The sequence below is a fragment of the Leptidea sinapis genome, chromosome 32 (genome assembly GCF_905404315.1).
Source record: "Leptidea sinapis chromosome 32, ilLepSina1.1, whole genome shotgun sequence".
NCBI classification, from domain to species: Eukaryota; Metazoa; Arthropoda; class Insecta; order Lepidoptera; family Pieridae; genus Leptidea; species Leptidea sinapis.
This window is the reverse complement of record NC_066296.1, coordinates 8,184,976-8,205,006: the sequence shown is the minus strand read 5'-3', so window position 1 is coordinate 8,205,006 and position 20,031 is coordinate 8,184,976. Positions and strand designations below refer to the sequence as shown.

At 34.9% G+C, this 20,031-nt stretch overlaps 1 protein-coding gene across 1 annotated transcript in view; it reads right to left on the bottom strand.

Annotated features, from left to right (window-relative positions):
* The window catches only part of LOC126974325 (rootletin), a 201,031-nt gene extending 186,458 nt beyond the window's left edge, over positions 1-14,573 (bottom strand). The window contains exon 1 of the mRNA XM_050821783.1: positions 14,372-14,573. The gene's annotated coding sequence lies outside the window, so the exon portion shown is untranslated. The remainder of the gene's footprint in view (positions 1-14,371) is intronic.
* Positions 14,574-20,031: the final 5,458 nt, after the last annotated feature.

The window sequence follows — 20,031 nt, the reverse complement described above, 5'->3', positions numbered from 1 at the left end:
AACCATAAAACCATCTAATATTTGCTATAAGTATGTGCGCGACAAATGGACTAATTACACAATATCGCGCCAACCGATTTCTATTATTCTTTTTTTATTAGAATGGATATACTTCAGAGATAGTTTGGTGAGAGTTTGGTTAGGTTCTGATTTTGGGAGCCATGAAAAATCTCACCTATAACTATGTAAGTATGTAGTTACAAACCTAACTTGGCTGAAACCGACTCCAAAAATAACAATAACCGTAACTGGGATTACATTAATAAATGAGATTGTATAAAAATACAATTTTTTTTTTTATATTCTTTATAGTGCATATTATATCTACTTTTTTGTAATAGTGTTTTTGAAGTCGGTTGTTTTTTGTTATAACTTTTATCAGGTACTAACAATTAACTAACGGAGAATTTAATGTTAGAGTTTGGATACACGATCAGAAAATTATTGTCGATTGTAAAAAACACCATTTACACCTTACCCCAATGATTTTAGATGTTAGTTTAAGGGTTTTACTTATAATCAACGCAATTTTGATGTTAAAATTAAGTTCGGTTAGTCATGTTGTACCTTAAAGATTTTCATTTAATTGAACGCCTATACCGCTTCAATTTATTTTGAATGTTTGCCCTTAATTCAATATCAAATCAATAACATTTTGGCACCCATTTAAAACTCAAAATGATTTTTTTTGTATGTAATCAACGTACTAGTTTTTATTTTAACTTCGTTTTCTAAAGAGATCCACAAAACTGAGGCCAAAATGTGCAAGTCACATTTCGCGGCCTTATTATTTGTTATTCGTTGCCCGTGGGATTGTACAATAATATTCATATAGCCATACGTATAGGAAAATCTTTTTAAAAACCACAATTAGTTATAAGTTGTACAGATAGAAATCACAGTAGTCAAATCTGCAATAATAAATAACTTTAAAAGGTAAATGACAGCTTAGTTCGCACGAAATGTATATAGTACGAAGTAACACGGGAAAATCCAAGCAAGGGTAAGCGCAATACGTGGGGTTCTACGTAAAAATAATCAATACTCCTCACTCTTCACAATAGTTTTAAATATACGCGTGAAGCTATACTAATTTACTTGTTTTGCATTACTTGAACCGAAAATTAAGCGCTTTTTATTTTACTGTTCTGCCAGAACACAAACTATTTTTGCGAGGTCTTTTAATGATTTTCCGCAATATCACATGCATTTCACACAATATAAATATTAATATTTTATCATGACATATATATATCTTATATCTTTAAATAAGCAATTCTTATCTCGGAAAAAAAATATATAATCTGATCTTGGAAACGGCTCCAACGATTATCAAAAAATTTAGTATACACGTGATTTCGGGAGCGATAAATCGATCTAGCTAGGTTTCAAATTAAAAAAATGTAGTTTTATCCGTGTTTAAATGATAATCAGCTACAATAATATTTAAATACAAAGGTGAATTTAGCCACTATATACAAGACTATAACGAGCAAGGCTCGTTGTCGATATCATCGTCGGATATTATCTACGTGGGTAACACTGAAAATGTTTAGAACTGGCCAGTTAGAAACATTGCTGATGAAAACTTTTTTGAATTTCAATTTTAGAACTCTTTGGTAACCTAGTGTTGTATATTGCATGCATTTGTCATTTGTTTTTGTGAATTGGCGGCAAATCTAAACCTATCTAAATCTAACCTAACCTAACGCGAGAAAATTTTCGGTCAATGATTTATTATGACTTTCTCAACACTTCTGTGGGCTTACTCAACAACAAAGCTATGATAGGCGGCATTTCTTAAATGAAGCCCCATCTCGTTCCACTATTTACAATTGGTTTAACGAGTTTAAGCTTAGACGTAGCAATCTCAATGATGATCTGCGTGAGGGATGTCCTTTAACAACGACTACTGAAGATAATATCAGTACCGTGGGACGAATGATAGAAGAAGATAAGAAATAGATCGATCAGCAAATACGGGCAAGCCTAAGTAATACCCTTAAGGAAGAATGGGCCCACTGCTTTTCTCAGTGGTTCCATCGAATGCAACAATGTGTAGAGAGGAACGGAGATTACTTCGAAGAACAATAAAAGTATTGTAAAATTTCTACATTTGGGCGTTTTTCATTTTCTAAACATTTTCAGTGTTACCTAGGTATCTATATGTAATTTTATATTATCACTAGCGGCCCCGACAGACGCTGTTCTGTCAATAGAAAAAAAATGTAAGTATTCGGGAATAATGTAGACTATAAGGCCATCGGAAATGTGCAATCAAAGTTAATGAGTTAAAAATGAAACAAAAACGTATTTCTGAATGATTATTTTAATATGTAGTAATAAAATAATGATAAGGATTAATATCGTATTTGTGTAAACAGCTTTAACATTACCGCTTTTTAAGTGCCAATAATTGTTTAAAGTATTAAAATGTATATAATATGTTATCCTTAAGGATAGACAGACATATGCCATCGCGGACTTTTCTGTAGACCTTTATAAGATTTGTAATCCATGATACATTATTTTGTTATATCTCAAAGGGTTTAAACAGCCTTTTCGTTGATAGCTCCCAGGCGGCTTATTTTTTACCGACACCTCAAAGAAATATCGTTAATGTATTCAAATATGTATAAAATTTAATAAATTATATACTCAAACTTTCCTCGAGAACCACGTTATCTATTGGTGGAATCAGCACGAAAATCGGTGCAGTAGTTTTTGAGTTTATCGCGAACAGACAGACGGACAGACGCTGCGAAGGACTTTGTTTTTAACCGACTTCAAAAAGGAGGAGGTTATCAATTCAATCGGTATTTTTTTTATGTATGTACACCGATTACTCTGAGATTTATGATCCGATTTACGTAATTCTTCTTTTGATGCGAAATAGATGCCATTTGGTCACATAAAAATTTTACATAGCTTGGCCCAGTAGTTTTCAATTTATGAACATTTTTTATTACAATTTTTGTTGACCTCAATGATATAATTATTTTTTGTGTATGGGTTTTTTGGGAGTTTTCATTAAAACAACACTAAAAAGTAAAAAATAAAAAAAAAAAACTTCTAGCTATGAAGTCGGTGCCAAGCAAATTTAAATAAATTTGTAAGTATGGCCACGCGTGGCCAGACAACCTTAATAATTACAGTAAGTAAGCTGTTAAAAATATTAAGTTTTATTTTGTTTAGGATTTGGCACCGTCTTAAAACCTATCAATAGGTAGCACATATAAATAATAGCATTTTATTAAAGGTAATATTAAAGGTTAAGGTGTAATTAAATTAAATTTTTAGTTATTTGATACTTTTCAGTTTTTGAAGTCGGTTTTTTCAAACGTAGTTTTTTTTTATAATGTGTAGTGATGTAGACCATTGTAAATTTATGGTAATTACTACTCTATGAGACAAATTTTATAAATTTATCAAACATCCACTTCATAAGAAGGAGAGAGATAAAGTGATTTATATTTTAGAAAATATGCCCGGAAGAATGTATTTTAAATTACAGGCGGATATTGTATTCTGAACATTCTTATTTAAGGCTGGGACCGAGCTAATGGCCTTGAGGAATCGAGCGGAGCTTGGTTAAATCTTTCGTACAAGATCACCAGTTTTTTTTTTTACTTTCTTTACAAAAATAACAAAACTATGTCATGTTAAATAGTATTGGTGTACAATTAATAAATTTTTCTACAATTTTTATCTCGATTGAATGATTAGCATGGCTCCAACTGTATAAGTTAGGGGTAGTTTGGTGATTTTTTTTCGTACTGTCTATATAAAATAGAAATGTAAAGAAAAGAAGGATTGTGTGGTTTTAATGAAACCACGGTAAAAGTAAAACTTTTTTTCAAATTATAGACATTTACATAAAAAATTTTGGAATAATATTCCATTAAGAGTATAAAAATCGCTTTATCAATCTTAATTTTATACTTGGAAAATTGGAATGATAATGGGAAATAATAAAAACAAACAAAATAGCGTAGAGCACTGTCACAAATGAGTAATAGTCTATATACACTACACGGTCAGCTGCTGAGAACTATAGGCGCCGCCCGACCGTCACGCGACATGCAACACACAGCCGAAAAAGTTTGAAACAATGAAATAAAAGTTTCACTTTAAAAATGAATTTTCGTCTTATGCTGTGTAGATATATAATTAATTTTTGTAAAAATATAAGCTTTATATAAACCGTAAAGGTTTCAATTATGCGCTTCTTTGGCGATTTCTGGGGAAAGTGGCCTTAAAGGAAATAATAACAGTTATCTTAGAATATGTGATTTTGAGCACTGTATAATACCTATAACTGCAGACGTTTTCACATCTGCTTTAAGATTGCTGACTATATATGCTTATCTGCTACTTACTTCCGACGCTCCATCACCAATATGTTTGAAACAACATTAAAATATCAGGAATTAAATTCTTCGAATAATTCTAAATAAGCTATTGATAATGATAATAATCTATACTAATATTATAAAGCTGCAGTGTTTGTTTGTTTGTTTGTTTGAACGCGCTAATCTCTGGTACTACTGGTCCGATTTGAATGATTCTTTCAGTGTTGGGTAGTCCATTTATCGAGGAAGGCTATGTTTTTTTTTTCAAAGTTAGGGATCCGTAATTATATTGCTATTTTGTAACACAAGGTGTAAAATCGAAAACCTTTTATTGCGTGCGCTGCAAAAACTATTGACAATAGAACAAAATGATGTATAGGCTATAATATAGGCAATATTTTATTACTTATAAAACTATCGCGTGAATTATACTTTATGTGGCAAAACAACGTTTGCCGGGTCAGCAATATTATATAATTTTGAGAAAGTTTTTGTGAAAGAACAGTATTATCGAGCATACTCAGCACCTACGGCAACGAATATATAACCTACCTACGGTAAGTGTTCACCGCCGCATACACTTAGGCAACTCCAGACGAAGCCAATGCCGCTCTTTTAGTTTTTAAGGTACTGCTATAGATAGGTTCTGTTAATAATATAGCCTTACTAGCATTTTGGAAGAGCTAATATAAAGAACTTTCAGACCAGTCAGTCGGTAGAAGAGGCACAACGAAGCGACCTCTCTACGCAACGCCAAGCAATCTAGCCATTCACTGAGTACTTAGTGATAGATCTGTTGAAATAAATTACTTCAGACAAGGTGTGTCCTGATATAGTTATGTATTCACGCACAATGGGCACGGTTAGCATGTCTGGACTTACGTACTAACTGTACGTAGATGTATATTTTTAGGACACAACAAGCGTAATTTAATAAGGCCGGGATCGCGGACGCTACAATTGAGCCCATTACTGAGCTGAATTGATCATGCAACGTCATGCGGGGATATTGTTCATCATATAGGTGCAGATATGCTCTGAGTGTTTGTAGCCTCTTGTTTGGTGAAATTTTGAAAATAGCCTTCTGTAATGGCACAAGCACTGGGTTTATCCAAAGGGTAAATCTTGCCCTATGGGTAGGGTGCAGAAAAGTAACGCGTCCTATCCCAATCTGCTGATTTATAGTGCCAAACGCGGCAGTTACTGGTGTTTCGCGACGTGGACATCGAATAGGCACAACACTTCTATTGTAATCGGTGATGTCGATATCTCGATATTGGAATCGGTATTGTTACATCCCTAATTAGCCTACTGCAATAGCACAAGCACTGGGTTCATCCAAAAGGAAAATCTTGCCCTATGGGTGCAGAAAAGTAACGCGTCCAATCCCAATCTGCGGACTTATAATGCCAAAGGTGGCAGTTGCTGGTGTTTCGCGACATGGACATCGAACAGGCAACTTCTATCCACGCTATTGAGAACTGTTAGCTTCAGCATTTGTCAGCAGCAAGGGGTCTACTCTCTTTCTCCGAAACGAACCTTCGTAAACGAAGGAAATTTAAAAGAAGTTTCGATAGCGACCCTACTCTATTTTGTTTTCGGACACACCAACGAAGTTCGAAATCATAAACAATTTTCGTGAACGATTGAAGTGAATGAAATCGTTATCCGACTACTTTGAAGAGTACTATTTCATGTCAACGACGGGTAGTAACTAATGACAACCAATTATTATTATATGCAATGTACACATGTCAAATTAGTACATAAGAGGTCTTGTTTACATTCTTTAAAAAGTTTCTAAAAAGAATTTTCAATTTATGCTGCTAATAAATTATCTTTTAAAGTGTTTTTAAATAAGTAATTGAATTAGAGTAGGCTTAGAAATTTTAAATGTCAAACAATGACGTTCGGGACAACACTTCGGAACGAATGGAACCGTAGTAGGAAACACCCGAAACTTCTATTGAAACTTCGTTTTTCGTTGAATAAGAGTAGACCTACAGATCCAAAAACGTCTGGGAGCCGCGTAGGCGACTCAACCAAACGGGCCAGACTATAAGCCATTACAAAATTATGCACACATCGTCCTGCTTACCCTGGTAAGAACGTAGTACTTAATACGTTAGTATCCATACCTACTCTGTGGTAATACATACGTAGTTAGTGCAACCCTAAGGTTGGCTAACCATTCTGCCCGTTGAACTTACTCAATAGTACAATTCATCGAAGGAGATCGTTGCACTGGGCACTGGGCTGGCACATACCCAATGCACACTATGAATGTCCACAATTTTTACCAGTGGGAGGCACCATTGCACAGGATGTCGGCTAGATTATGGGTACCACAACGGTGCCCATTTCTGCCGTGAAACTGAAATGTGTAATTTAATTTAATGAAATAATGTAATCATTATTGTGTTTCGGTCAGAAGGGCGCCGTAGCTAGTGATATTACTGGGCAAATGAGATTTAACATCTTATGTCTCAAGGTGACGATTATCATCAGTTGAACGTCCTGCTCGTGTTGTCCCTTATTGTCATAAAAAAATCTCACTCCCACAAGCCCTTAGTCGCCACCAACAACTCTCTTGGGATTAGGAATCCCCTATTTTTTCGCCCTAGGGAATTACAGTGCTCGTTTGCTATGGTTTGACCAGACTAAACACACATTTAATCTGGTATATTTATAATTGCAACCAGCAAATGTAAATAATTCTATCCTTGCAAATAATGCCGATACGTTTCGCGCCCGTTTCAAATTGTTTTAAATCGATTGTATTGTAATCGGCGATGTCGATATCTCGATATTGGAATCGACATTGCTACATCCCTAATTTCAAGAAACCCGGAATACTACGCATATATAATCATGTTCACCCTATCGTCAAGAAAATATTGAGAGAACATTTAATATTGATTGATTTTAATTCTTCTAATGTGGTAATTTTAGGGAATTCGTGTTCACTGAAGAGTACGTAATTGTTATAACGATCAATAGTTAAATTTATTACTAGAACAACTAGTTTAATGTCATGCGTATGTTGATCGTTTAATAATAATGTTCGTAGAGTTGAATAACCCTCTATTTCGGTCAGTTTGTTTGTTTCTCAGTTGCTTAGCGAGCGTTTTACTCCGTTATTATAAATAATCAATAGATTTACAATCTCTTGTCTTCAATATCTTAGATGGGAAGTTTAGGATTCATGTTAAAAGAGTTCTTTCATAAGCCAGGTTTATATAAAACTACTATTTTTTTATGAAAATAAGGGACGAGACGAGCAGGACATTCAGCTGATGGTAATTGACACTCGGGATTTTTGAAAAACCCGTAAATTCTGAGTGGCTACTCTTGCGCTCGTTACCTTAAAACATAAGATGTTAAGTCTCATTTGCACAGTAATTTCACTAACTACGGCGCCCTTCAGACCGAAACACAGTAATGGTTTACACATTACTGCTTCAAGGCAGAAATAGCTCCGCTAAAGAATATTCACTCAAATAATGAAGTTTTCTCCTTTTTGAAGTAAAACATTGTGAAGAAACCTGCAGACACCTGGGTTTACAAGGGTTTACAACTAAGGTTTTCAAGCAAAATAGGCGCACAGTAGACATCCCGTCGCAGCGAAGAACCCGTGAATTAGGGTTCCTTTTTTTCTTTAAAGATTCCGTGATGAGTATAATGAGTGATTGAATTAAATGGAATTAGAACATGAGTCGAATTCTAAAATACTTGACCTTCGCTTCAGCCATGTTTCAGCCCAATGTGTCATGGCGCCGTGCCAGTTCACGGTACCGACGTCACAGCTCGGAAAACATCTTGAAAACCAATTCAAAATATTTTTTACGGAAGACTTATATCTGTTGTCTATAACTCAATATTGAAAATCAACCTTAAAGAAATTTATTTAAAGGCATAAAAAGGCATTTATTTTCTCAAATTTGATTCCTTTAGAATTCTCTCGCGCTCTCAGAGAGAAGAAGTGGCGCAAGAAACTCTCCCAGCATTCTTTTATTGCTATAAAATAATCTAGTCCCAGTCTGTCCGATCACTTCACGACGGAGCCATTTTTTAATAGAACATTTAAATTTGTTTATAGATAATACCTGAACAGTGGCTGGGACCTTATAATAACAGTATTTCTTCTTGAATCTTGTTGGAAATTGTACGAATTATAAAAACGAGAAAGAGGGAAATAAGAAAAAAAATTATAGTCCTCATTTTGCCCAACATTTTTTGTGTAATTGTTAAAGTGATGAGACAACCACAATGGCATTTTATTTAAAATGTATGGTATCTAAACAATTTGTTACGTTTTTAAAGTGATAATCCTCACTTCTAGGATTAATTACATAAATAAAACTGAAAACAAAATTTTATTCTGCGCCCTCTCGCGTTCCGTGCGAGCGCTCTTTCCAACAGAGCCAACCTTCTAGTGACGTATCGTAGATAAAATCTTGTATGCATTGTTCAAATCTCAGGTTGTGGCTTCATCTACAGGATCTACTCAACCTCAATATTGCATATTAGGAAATTCACTTGAGATGTTGCTCTTGCAAGTCTAAACAATATAAATGAAATCTTAAAAAAAAATACGGTATCACTGGGAAAATGTATCGAACAAATTAAAAACTTCAGCGTCGGAAATTTGTCTTGCTTGACAATTAATAAAAAGAGTAAGGTGGTCTGATAACTTTGACAAATATTCGTCAATAAAGACGATACACACGATCGCTATCATTCGTCATGCTCGAAAGTGCAAGCCCGGCCTAACGTCAGGAAGCAACAATAGGAATGGAGGCGTTCCAATTTCGTCCATGGCATACCATCTCAATAAATATCAACTGTGTAAACAATGGGCTGTTACCAGCTGAATAAATGATATTTAAACTTATTATTAGCTATCGTTAAACGAAAAAGGAAGAATAAATAGTATCGTGGATTTCCTCGGACCTAGACAAACAAAAATATAAATAAAAACTGCAATAAATATGTTAATTACATGACACTGACATCTGTCAACGTATAAGTTAGTTATGTTTTGAAGTCATACTTCTTTAGGCGCGTTATGAAAAAAATTATGTGACCGAAATTTTAAAATGCGTGCCCATCACTGTAACACAAAAGTAACAGGGTGAAGTTGGTTCCTAAACATTTCTGACGTTTGCATCATTCGTTATATTTTTTTGGTTTCTTTGTGCATTATTAGGACAGGCAAAGGGTTCAAGCCCATGCAGCTGTATTCATTATGTAAGAATTAATTGTCAAAGCCATCTTTGCAAGATATTTACAAAATTGTTCTTTCTAAAAACGGAGAACAGCACGAGGTATAAATCATTTTAATAGTTATTGCTTCGTTAGGCTAAAGAAGTATAATTTATTGCGTGCATACATAAGTACACACACACTTTATTTATTTAGAGCATTGGTAACATGACCATCAGCTCCAACCAAAACACAATCAAAGAAGAATATTTATATCATTTTTCAATATACCTCGATTACAAGAAAATCCCCCGTTAGATTTAAGGGCAAAAAAAATCTTGATGTCGGTAAGGTCTCCATTTTATTGCTGCTGATTAGTGATTTGTCAGTATGCTTACTGTCACATTATTTAATTAATAATAATATATTCATACATTTTTAGCGACGACAGTATGTGTAGTGAAGGAGACGTGTGGTGCCCCCTAGTAGCAGTCGCCTGCAGCTGTGATGCAATTCATGATCTCATGATCTCATAGTACTTAAAATAAATTTGAAATTTATTAACAATCTAGGCTTATTCATATAACATTTGACTGTTCCGTCTATTTATATAACTTTTAGTTATTAAAGAACAAACTTATAAGGCTTAGATGTTTAGAATATAACAAAAAAATGAATTGTACCGATATGCGATGTTATACGCATTTTCAACATGATCCCAGAAAACATACAAACCAAATGTATTACCTACCAAATTCAAAAGGATTATTAAAAAGCGGACAAGTGCTAGTCGGACTCAACCATGAAGGGTTCCGTAGCAGCAAGTAACATAATATAAAAGTTCTTGTAGTTTGTTGTAACAATTTATGACGTATTAAAAAAAACTACTTTAGATCTCGTCAAACCAATTTTCGTTGGAAGTTTGCATGGTAATGTACATCATATATTTTTTTAGTTTTATCATTCTCTTATTTTAGAAGTTACAGAGGGGTGAAACACATTTTACCACTCTATGTCTATCTCGGATAGACTATGACAACTGTGAAAACATCGAAAAAAAAATAGGCTTTAAATTTACGTACACTAAAACAAAGTGTCATACAAATCGCGAGTGTAAGACGAAGCTTGTCACGCACACTAAACTAATATTCCTGACCTGTTTTTATCAGTTGTCTAACAGCAGGAGACTCTATCTAGACGTATAAATTATTTAAGATAGTCACAATGTTTTTGACCCCTTCATTAATTCCGGTTTCGTTAATTTAGTATAAATCAATTAGTACTCATCATCAAACTTGTATCTACAACTTATAACTGAACACACCAATCTTCTTTGCCAAGGTTTTAGTCTTCAAATGAATTATAATAAGGTGGCCTACACATCTAAAGATCAAAACAGCATTGACATAACACCTCCACAAGTACTATGTACGTAATCGCTTAAGTAATAAATATTAAGACTGTATGTACTGCCATTGTCACAGGTTAATCAACTTATCTGATATCCGATATACTATATAATATATATAAAATACTAGCTGACCCGACAGACGTTGTTCTGTGTATAATAAATAATGTTTCTAATGAAATTGTAAATAATATATCATAACATCAAGAATTATTTCGTAAAATATGGCACCCTGTTGTTGCAATGAAATTGTTTCTGCTGTCAAACAGAGAGTAGAATTAGAATCATTTCCAACTCCAGAAACTAAAGAGCGTAAAGGATCTTATTGTTTAGACCAATTGTGGCAATTTTATTTTGCCTCCAGCACAACATAATCAAATAGATTCATCACTGTATTTTATCACCTTACAATATCTTATATATAATATTCTCGTGTCACAATGTTCGTTCCCGTACTCCTGCGAAACGGCTTGAAAGATTCTCATGAAATTTTGTGAGCATATTGAGAAGGTCTGAGAATCGGCTAACATATATTTTTCATACCCCTAAATGTTAAGGTTGGTCCACACAATTTTTTTTTTAATTTTATTGTCATTTTTTTTTAAATTTGTTTGATTATGAGTCAGCATTAAAAAATACATACAACTTCAAATTTTCACCCATCTACGATCAACAGTTACTTTTGTATCGCGATTTTAATATCGGCAATACAACGTTTGCTGGGTCAGCTAAGTATTATATAAATTATTGTCATTTCCCCAATTGTTACCGATTTTTGGGCACAGTAATAAACTGATAGATAATTAACAACTGTAGTTAATCTACCAAGTACAGTTAGTCAAAATTTAGTTTATTTTTATTCCCCCAGAAAGTTAGAAAGATACAAAAATTCTAATTAGTTTGATTTCTGATCGACGGGGGACACATCAAAGGAAAAACAAAATTGTTTTTTTGATTTAATTCCGAGCAATTTCATATTTATTTACCTTTTAAACCTTCTCTGGACTTCCACAAATAATTCAAGACCAAAATTAGCCAAATCGGTCAAGCCGCTCCCAGGTTTTACCGAGACTAACGAACAGCAATTCATTTATATATACATATATAACCCTAGAAATAAGGGATTGCTTGTAACTAATTCTAGTAGGCTTCATAAGATACATAATAGCTTTAAGGGAAATGTATACACTTTTATAATAAAGTCCCAGCCACTGTTCAGGCATTATCTAAAAATAAATTTAAATGTTTTATTAAAAAATGGGTCTGTCGTAAATCCTACTACTCCACAGCTGAATATCTAAGTGATCTAACAGCCTGGGACAAGATTATGATTGTTTTATAGCGAGAGAAATGACTGTACAATATTGTATATTTTTATTGAAAAGAGCCCAAAAAAAGAATGCTGGGAGAGTTTCTTGCGCCGCTTCTTATCTCTCAGAGCGCCATTTGTTTCCGAAGCGGTAGTAGTATGTAGTATATTAGAAATGACATCAAAAAGAATTCTAAAGGAATCAATTTTAAGAAAATAAATGCCTTTTATTTGGATAGAGGAAAATTAAGTAATTAAAGGCATATTAGACGGTCAATCTTGAGTCTCATGGTTATAAGAAAATTTATTGAAGTAAGCGTTACTTTGCGGAAATCCATAATTATCCAATTGTTTTGGACTGGACTCCAGTCTCTTGCCAGAGTTTGGCGAGTCAACATCTCTGGGGATGCCTCGTGTAGAGGCGAAACACGTGACGAACTGTTTAAAGACAAATATTGGCGGAATTAACACTAAAGAAAACTGAAATCATTTGGATCTCATGGTTTTATTTATGACAATGCAGTGCCGGTCAGGATTCTTGTAAAACCCAAAAAATTCTGAGCGGTTACAATATTTGCGCTCGTCACCTTGAGACATAAGATGTTAAGTCTTATTTGCCCAGTAATTTCACTATCTACGGCGCCCTTCAGACTGAAACACAATACGTACTTTACGACAGAAATGGGCGCCGTTGTGGTACACATAATCTAGCCGGCATCCTGTGCAAAGGAGCCTCCTAATGGTAAATTGGTGATTGGAGAGACATTTGATTGAATTCGTGTCAATTACATTACGTTGTAAGTATTTTGTGAAGATCTGGACCATGGAAATCGAAAATAAATACACATTTTTTTTATATTAGCACTCTTGATCAAATGAAGCCGCTTAACATCTTAATATCATCTGCTCGTTATGTCAGTTAAGCCCCATTAAAACATATTTGAAGTGTTCATTCATTTCAGCAAAAAGACGTCCACTGCTGGACAAAGGGCTCCCCCAAAGATCGCCACGACGATCGGTCCTGCGCTGCCCTCATCCAACGTATTCCGGCGATCTTGACCAGATTTCCATCTTGTGTTTGGCCTACCAACACTACGTGTTCCGGTATATTCGGTGTTTGAAGTATATATACGAGTATGTCAAATATTTACGTTTACATTAAGTATATTTAACATGATAATACACTATCAATCGATTAAATAAATAGCTAACATGTAACCCTTCTTATGAAATTACCAGTGGGAGACTCCTTTGCACATGATGCCGGCTAGATAATGGGTACCACAATCGTGTCTATTTCTGCCGTGAAGCAGTAATGTGTAAGGGCGCCGTAGGTACTGAAATTGCAAATGAGACTTAACATCATTATGTCTCAAGGATCCTGAGCGGCACTGCATTGTAATGGGCAGGTCGTATCAATTACTATCAGCTGAACGTCCTGCTCGTCTAGACTCTTATTTTCATAAAAAAAAAACAGTGAGAAGTAACACCTGGTAGGGAAATAAAAGACTAACTCTTGCCTGTTGATATAGTGCTTAAATGATTCCTCATTTTATTTATATGTGTGAATTGGTGTTTATGTAGGTACATACATTACTCAAAAACTCTTGTGAATATTTTTATAATTTATTTAACCCGAGTATGTCGTGACGGTTGATTACTTTGTTGGATTGATTGTATTATATAGATGTAAAGAGTAGCAATGAGTTTCTTACCATTTCTTTTCATTACCTTTTCCTGAGTGGTGGTAAATGTATAACTTTGACATTCATAAATATAATTTTTTGTTCTTGAGCTTGAGTTCGTATTGAATAGTTTTCTCTTTTTTTTATTTAATCAGCTATTTTCATTGCGAGAAACTCAACTTTCTTAAATACAATTTTATTATAAACTTAAATAGATGCAGTAATAGAGTGTCAGTTATACTCAGAATTTACTGTCAGTCTTTACTGATTATGAGTTTTGTGGCACCACAAAGAAACTATATCGAAAACATAGAAAACTGGGCGTGAGACCGACTCACACTTGACCAAAATTTTTTCTGTATTATCAATATGATTTTTATGATTAAAAGCTGAAAAGGAAATTGATACTTACTTAAATAAAAGTCCTCAGTTATCCAGAAATTATTGTAAATCCACAATTTTACGCACTTAAATCACGTCACTCCCGTTTTAGATCAATAATTTAATATAATAATAAATTTCTCGATTGTAAGTAGAAAATGGCGCGATTTTTAAATTTGGAACGTTTTTTTTTCGTAAGCAGGCGAACCGCGCGGAGTGGACGTCGAGACTGAATCCTGTGGGCGACTACCGCCCATAAACTATAGAGATCGCGTCATACTGTAATGAAGTATACTGTGGCCTAAATTAACATAGTTCGTATCAACTAACTGAAATATTCATTTGTTGACATAAAACATGCTGCGCCTATTTCAAGGAATACAGCCATGTGGTATTTGTTTAAGTTTTGGTATAAAAATAAGATTTGATCAAAATAACTAATAATTTTACCACTGGGAGGCTCCTGCACCGGATGCCGGCTAGATTATGTGTACCACAACGGTGCCTATTTCTGCCGTGAAGCAGTAATGTGTATAGCATAACTGTGTTTGGGTCTAGTGAAATTACTGGGTAAATAAAACTTAACATCTTATGTCTCAAGGTGACGAATACAATGGTAGGCCGCTCAGAATTTTTGGGTTTTTCAAGCATCTTGTGCGGCACTGCATTGTAAAGGTTCGTAAGTAAGGTACTCATTAGACACTTTAAAATATGTAGCCGTAATTTTGTCTATGATCCATGTAAATGGGTCAAAATATCACGAACAAGTAGGTACCTAAAATACGTTTACAAATAAGGAAAGGCCGGGCAAAGCAGACACCTTAACCTTTGACAACCTTTGGAAGAAAAGTATTTGACACATAGCTAATGAAATGATGGTGTTATGGCTATCCATTTTGCTCAACGGGTATAATGGATAAGACCATTAGGCAAATTGAAACTACAGCTAAGGTTTTGTATTTTTCACAATCAAATACATTGGAAGCCGTGCATTTCTCCTGACTCCACTGCTAGGTGCATCAATAATGGTGATTGGATCCCATCATCAACTGACGGACTATCGTATCCAAATAGACCTCAAGACCTCAATAGACCCAAGAACGATTGAGCAATTATTTGCTATCAAGAACTGAGTCGAGTATGACTCCCCCTACCAAGAAGAACAAGAAATACGTAGCAACTGCTAGTGCAGCTGGAAGAAACGAGAAGTCCCCAGCGCCCGCTAGAAGAGCTATTGCAGCTACTCCATGCTTTTAAGCATCCTCTCAATCAGTAAGTCAGTCGATTGGTCTTGTGAGTCCGCTTGACCAAAAGTGAGAAAATCCATCCTGTACACGACGTATCCAAATAGACCTCTCTACAAAATTACCAGTGTGTGTAGTTTTCATTATTTCTTAGATTTCTTCAATTTAGTTTTGATTGGTTGATTTACCATCTTTGGTTGTTTAAGTATGGTATTTTACTATGGGGTCATGCTGCTCACATTGATATAGTGTTTGCTCTGCAAAAGAGAGCTGTTCGTGCTATATATCAGCTTGGTCATAGACAGTCTCTCAAAGAAAAATTTAAAGAAATTAATATTATTACTGTTCATCGTCAGTACATTTATAAATCGTCACATTTTTGCTCTTAATAGTGATTTTCATTATTATAACACCAGAAATAAGGGATTGCTTGTAACTAATTCTAGTAGGCTTCATAAGATACATAATAGCTTTAAGGGTAAATGTTATACACTTCTATAATAAAGTCCCAGCCACTGTTCAGGCATTATCTATAAATAAATTTAAATGTTTTATAAAAAATGGCTCTGTCGTAAATCCTATTACTCCACAGCTGAATATCTAAATTCTAAATTATCGGACAGCCTGGGACTAGATTGTCATTGTTTTATAGCGATAGAAATGACTATACAATATTGTATAATTTTATTAAAAAGAGCTCAAAAAAAGAATGCTGGGAGAGTTTCTTGCACCGCTTCTTCTCTCTCAGAGCACCATTTGTTTTCGAACCGGTAGTATTATCTAGTATATTAGAAATGACATCAAAAAGAATTCTAAAGCAATCAATTTTGAGAAAATAAATGCCTTTTATGCCTTTATGTCTAGTATCAATGTTTTTACATTAACATTACTTTGATGTTTCCTTTAACAAATTCTGCTGTTCTTCCATTGGCCGAGTACCTCTGAGTTATTTCTCTTCGACTCAAATAAGATACAAGCGGAGCAGTAGAATGGAGTAGTATATCTATAAAGTCTATTTATATAATATGTATACACAGAGTCCATTTCTTTGATATAGGTAACTGACTCTATCTTCACTGCAAACATGACGAGTTTTTTTCACCCTCTGCATAGTATGCCGGCTAGATTATGGGTCCACATCGGCGCCTATTTCTACCGTAATGTGTAAACATTACTGTGGTTAAATCTGTAGGGCGCCGTAGCTAGTGAAATTACTGGGCAAATGAGACTTTACATGCCAAGGTGACGAGCGCAATTCTAGTAGTGCCACTCAGAATTTTTGTGTTTTTCAAGAATTTGAGCTGGACTGCATTGTAATGGGCAATGCGTATCAATTACAATCAGCTGAACGTCGTGCTCGTCTCGACCCTTATTTTCATAAAAAAAAGAGAGATAATTTGTGAAGTGTCTATAAACAAGTCGCATATTGCTGTGTTCTTTACCACAGTTTCCCATCTTTGCAGAAATTTATACCCAAGAAAGCACTATACCGAGGGCCTTATTCAGATTTTTTGGTGGTTTACAGTCTACAACAAAATATGAGCTTTTTAATGAAAAGCTTTAAAATTGAAACACGACTTTCGCTAACATAATGAATGATAAGAACTGAGCATCAAGCGGATATCATGTCCATTTTGCCCGAAACGATCACTTTTAAGATTAACTAATTTCATACTTAATCATATAGGAAGGTCGCCCATGCGATTGACCGACCAAATTAAGTCTGCCGTGGCCGGTCCATTGAACGAGTGTACCAGGCTGTCGGCAAGTAGGTAAAAGTGGTGAATTCTCGTGGGGCGAATCACATCTGCCCCAAAAGACTCCACTTTGTGACGACCACGACCGCTCTGTCAAGAGTGTAACGATGAAGAAGAATTTCATACAAACACAACGCATTACGAATACCTGATAAACATATATGTTTATTATAATAAAAAGCCACTTTAGCGCTTAAAAGAACTATAGTACGCCCAAGCATGATTAAATAAATAATATAGAAAATTTCATCGAAATGTTGGATTTTTTTAGTAAATTCAATTCGCCCTTCTACACACACCAGGGCCTCTGACAGTGAGAGTCTCTCTTGCCGCTCATTGAGCCAAATGGTCGAAAATTGATATGACCATGTAGGCAATCTTCCTTTAAGTTACATTAATAAGTTTAAAATAAATTAGTACTTATATTGAATAGGAAATTTTTAGTGCTTTTGAGTTTCGCGCTAGTTTTCTCTATATTATTTTCAATTTAAATTTTCTATGAGCTCAGAAGTGATGTTTCAATGGAACATGTAAAAACTGGAATATATATTATACTACCTGACTCGGCAGACGTTGTTGGCAGAAAAATTGCCAATAATATTTAAAAAAACATCAAGAATTATTTCGTAAAAAATGCTCCCCGTTGTTATAATGAAATTGTTTCACAGCGGAACTGTCAAACCGTGCGTCACTGAATTCTCCCATAGAAAATATGACCATACAAAACAAATATTGAAAATAAAAATAATTATGGGTCCCAAATCGAAAAAAAACTATCCTATCTCTCAAGTTGGACCAAACTGCACTACATGAATTAATCCCCATTAAAATCCGTTCATTAGTTTAGGAGTCCATCGCGGACAAACAACGTGTCACGTAATTTATATATTTTAGAAGATAAGTGAAAAGACATTACAAACAAAAATATCCCTTAATGAAATCCTCAACGCACAACTGCTCAACACATTCAACAGATTTATTTATACGATGAGCAAATTCAAAAGCTATTAACCTAAAAATAACACACCCGCCATCCGTGAAAGAATTGTTTACTGCACGAATATTGTTCACGCCTTATTCGTCTCTCATTTTACCAGAACTTGTTGGGGCGATAGTGTTGGGGCTCATATTTATCGATTAGAAATATGGTGACAAAGTTTGACTTGCTCACTAGCCCGTTAATAGGCATTGCAACCGGCTACTGCTTCAGCCAAGCAATTGTTTACCATAGCCGTGACAAATAGCCCTTTATGCAGAAGGTACATGAAAGCACGTTCTGACGGAGTGCAGGAGCGTGACTGATCAAAGGGCACGTGAGCCTCTTGTCCGTTTGCCCCCTTATTTAAAAAAATGTGTGAATCATCATCATCATCAGCCGGAAGACGTCCACTGTTGGACAAAGGCCTCCGCCAAAGATTTTCACGACGATCGGTCCTGTGCTGCCATCATCCAATGTATTCCGGCGATCTTGAAGAGATCGTCGGTCCATCTTGAGGGGGGGGAGGGCTACTAACAATGCGTCTTCCGGCACGTGGTCGCCATTCGAGGACTTTACTGCCCCAACGGCCATCTGTCCATCGAACTATGTGCCCTGCCCACTTCCACTTCAGTTTCGCAGTCATTTGGGCTATGTTGGTTAATTAGGTTCTCCTACGGATCTCCTCATTTCTAATTAGATCTCGCAGGGAAACTTCGAAACGCTTTCCATTGCCCTCTGAGTGACCATGAGCTTTCTCAATAATAGTGTAAGGAGCCTAACCCTAACTATGGAGACATACGTAGGAATATTATATTAAGAGGATGATAAACGCATAGCCTGAACACGAAATTCGCTTCAGATTTTCTTCTTAGTCTTTACATTTTTTTCTTATACTTAGAAGCCCGACAGATTCTTATCAATAGATATGGAGTCAATCTTGTTTTGAGAAGACGAATAAGGCATTTGTTAAAATTCAAAATTTAAATACGCCATATATATTGGCGAATGTAAAACATGGTGGCCAACGCTAGCTATGACATAATTATTAGGTCTTAGCAAGAGATGGCACTAATAACGGACAAAATGATGAAGAGCTGCAGCTGCTATTCTGGGCAAAAAGGGCATCATTTCTAAATTTAAAATGCGTGACAACTTTATAAACTTTTATATTATGTTCGTATATTGTAATCAGGGATATTTAAATGCATATCTGACCCCAACAGGTCACTTTGCTAACGAATACCCTGACTGGCATAAAACCTTTGCAATTGTTTGTGTTCACATTAAAACGTCTCATTTTACGTAATTTGTAAACTCAACTCATGCTAGCTTAGTTTTATCATTACATAGGCAATTTATGTGTGGCAATATCAGTAAAGCCAACCTAATCATTTTATTAAACAATAATTCATGTTGAAATTACTATGTATCTTATTTCAGAAACATTGTTGGTAACTGTAGTGCTTGTAACTTTGTAGATATATTTTTTGTTGAAACTTTCTGGTTAGAGTTCCGATAATATTATATCAATATTGTGCACACCTTTAATTTAGATATTTAAATAGTAATACTTATAATTGTAATCTTATCTGTACTTGTGTACGTATCTAGTAGGGTAAGCCTAATAAATAAACATTATATCAATTCGTGTGAAAATATTTTAGGAATGATGTTCTATGCTTATGAGAGTATTTGACTTAAGTCTTAAACT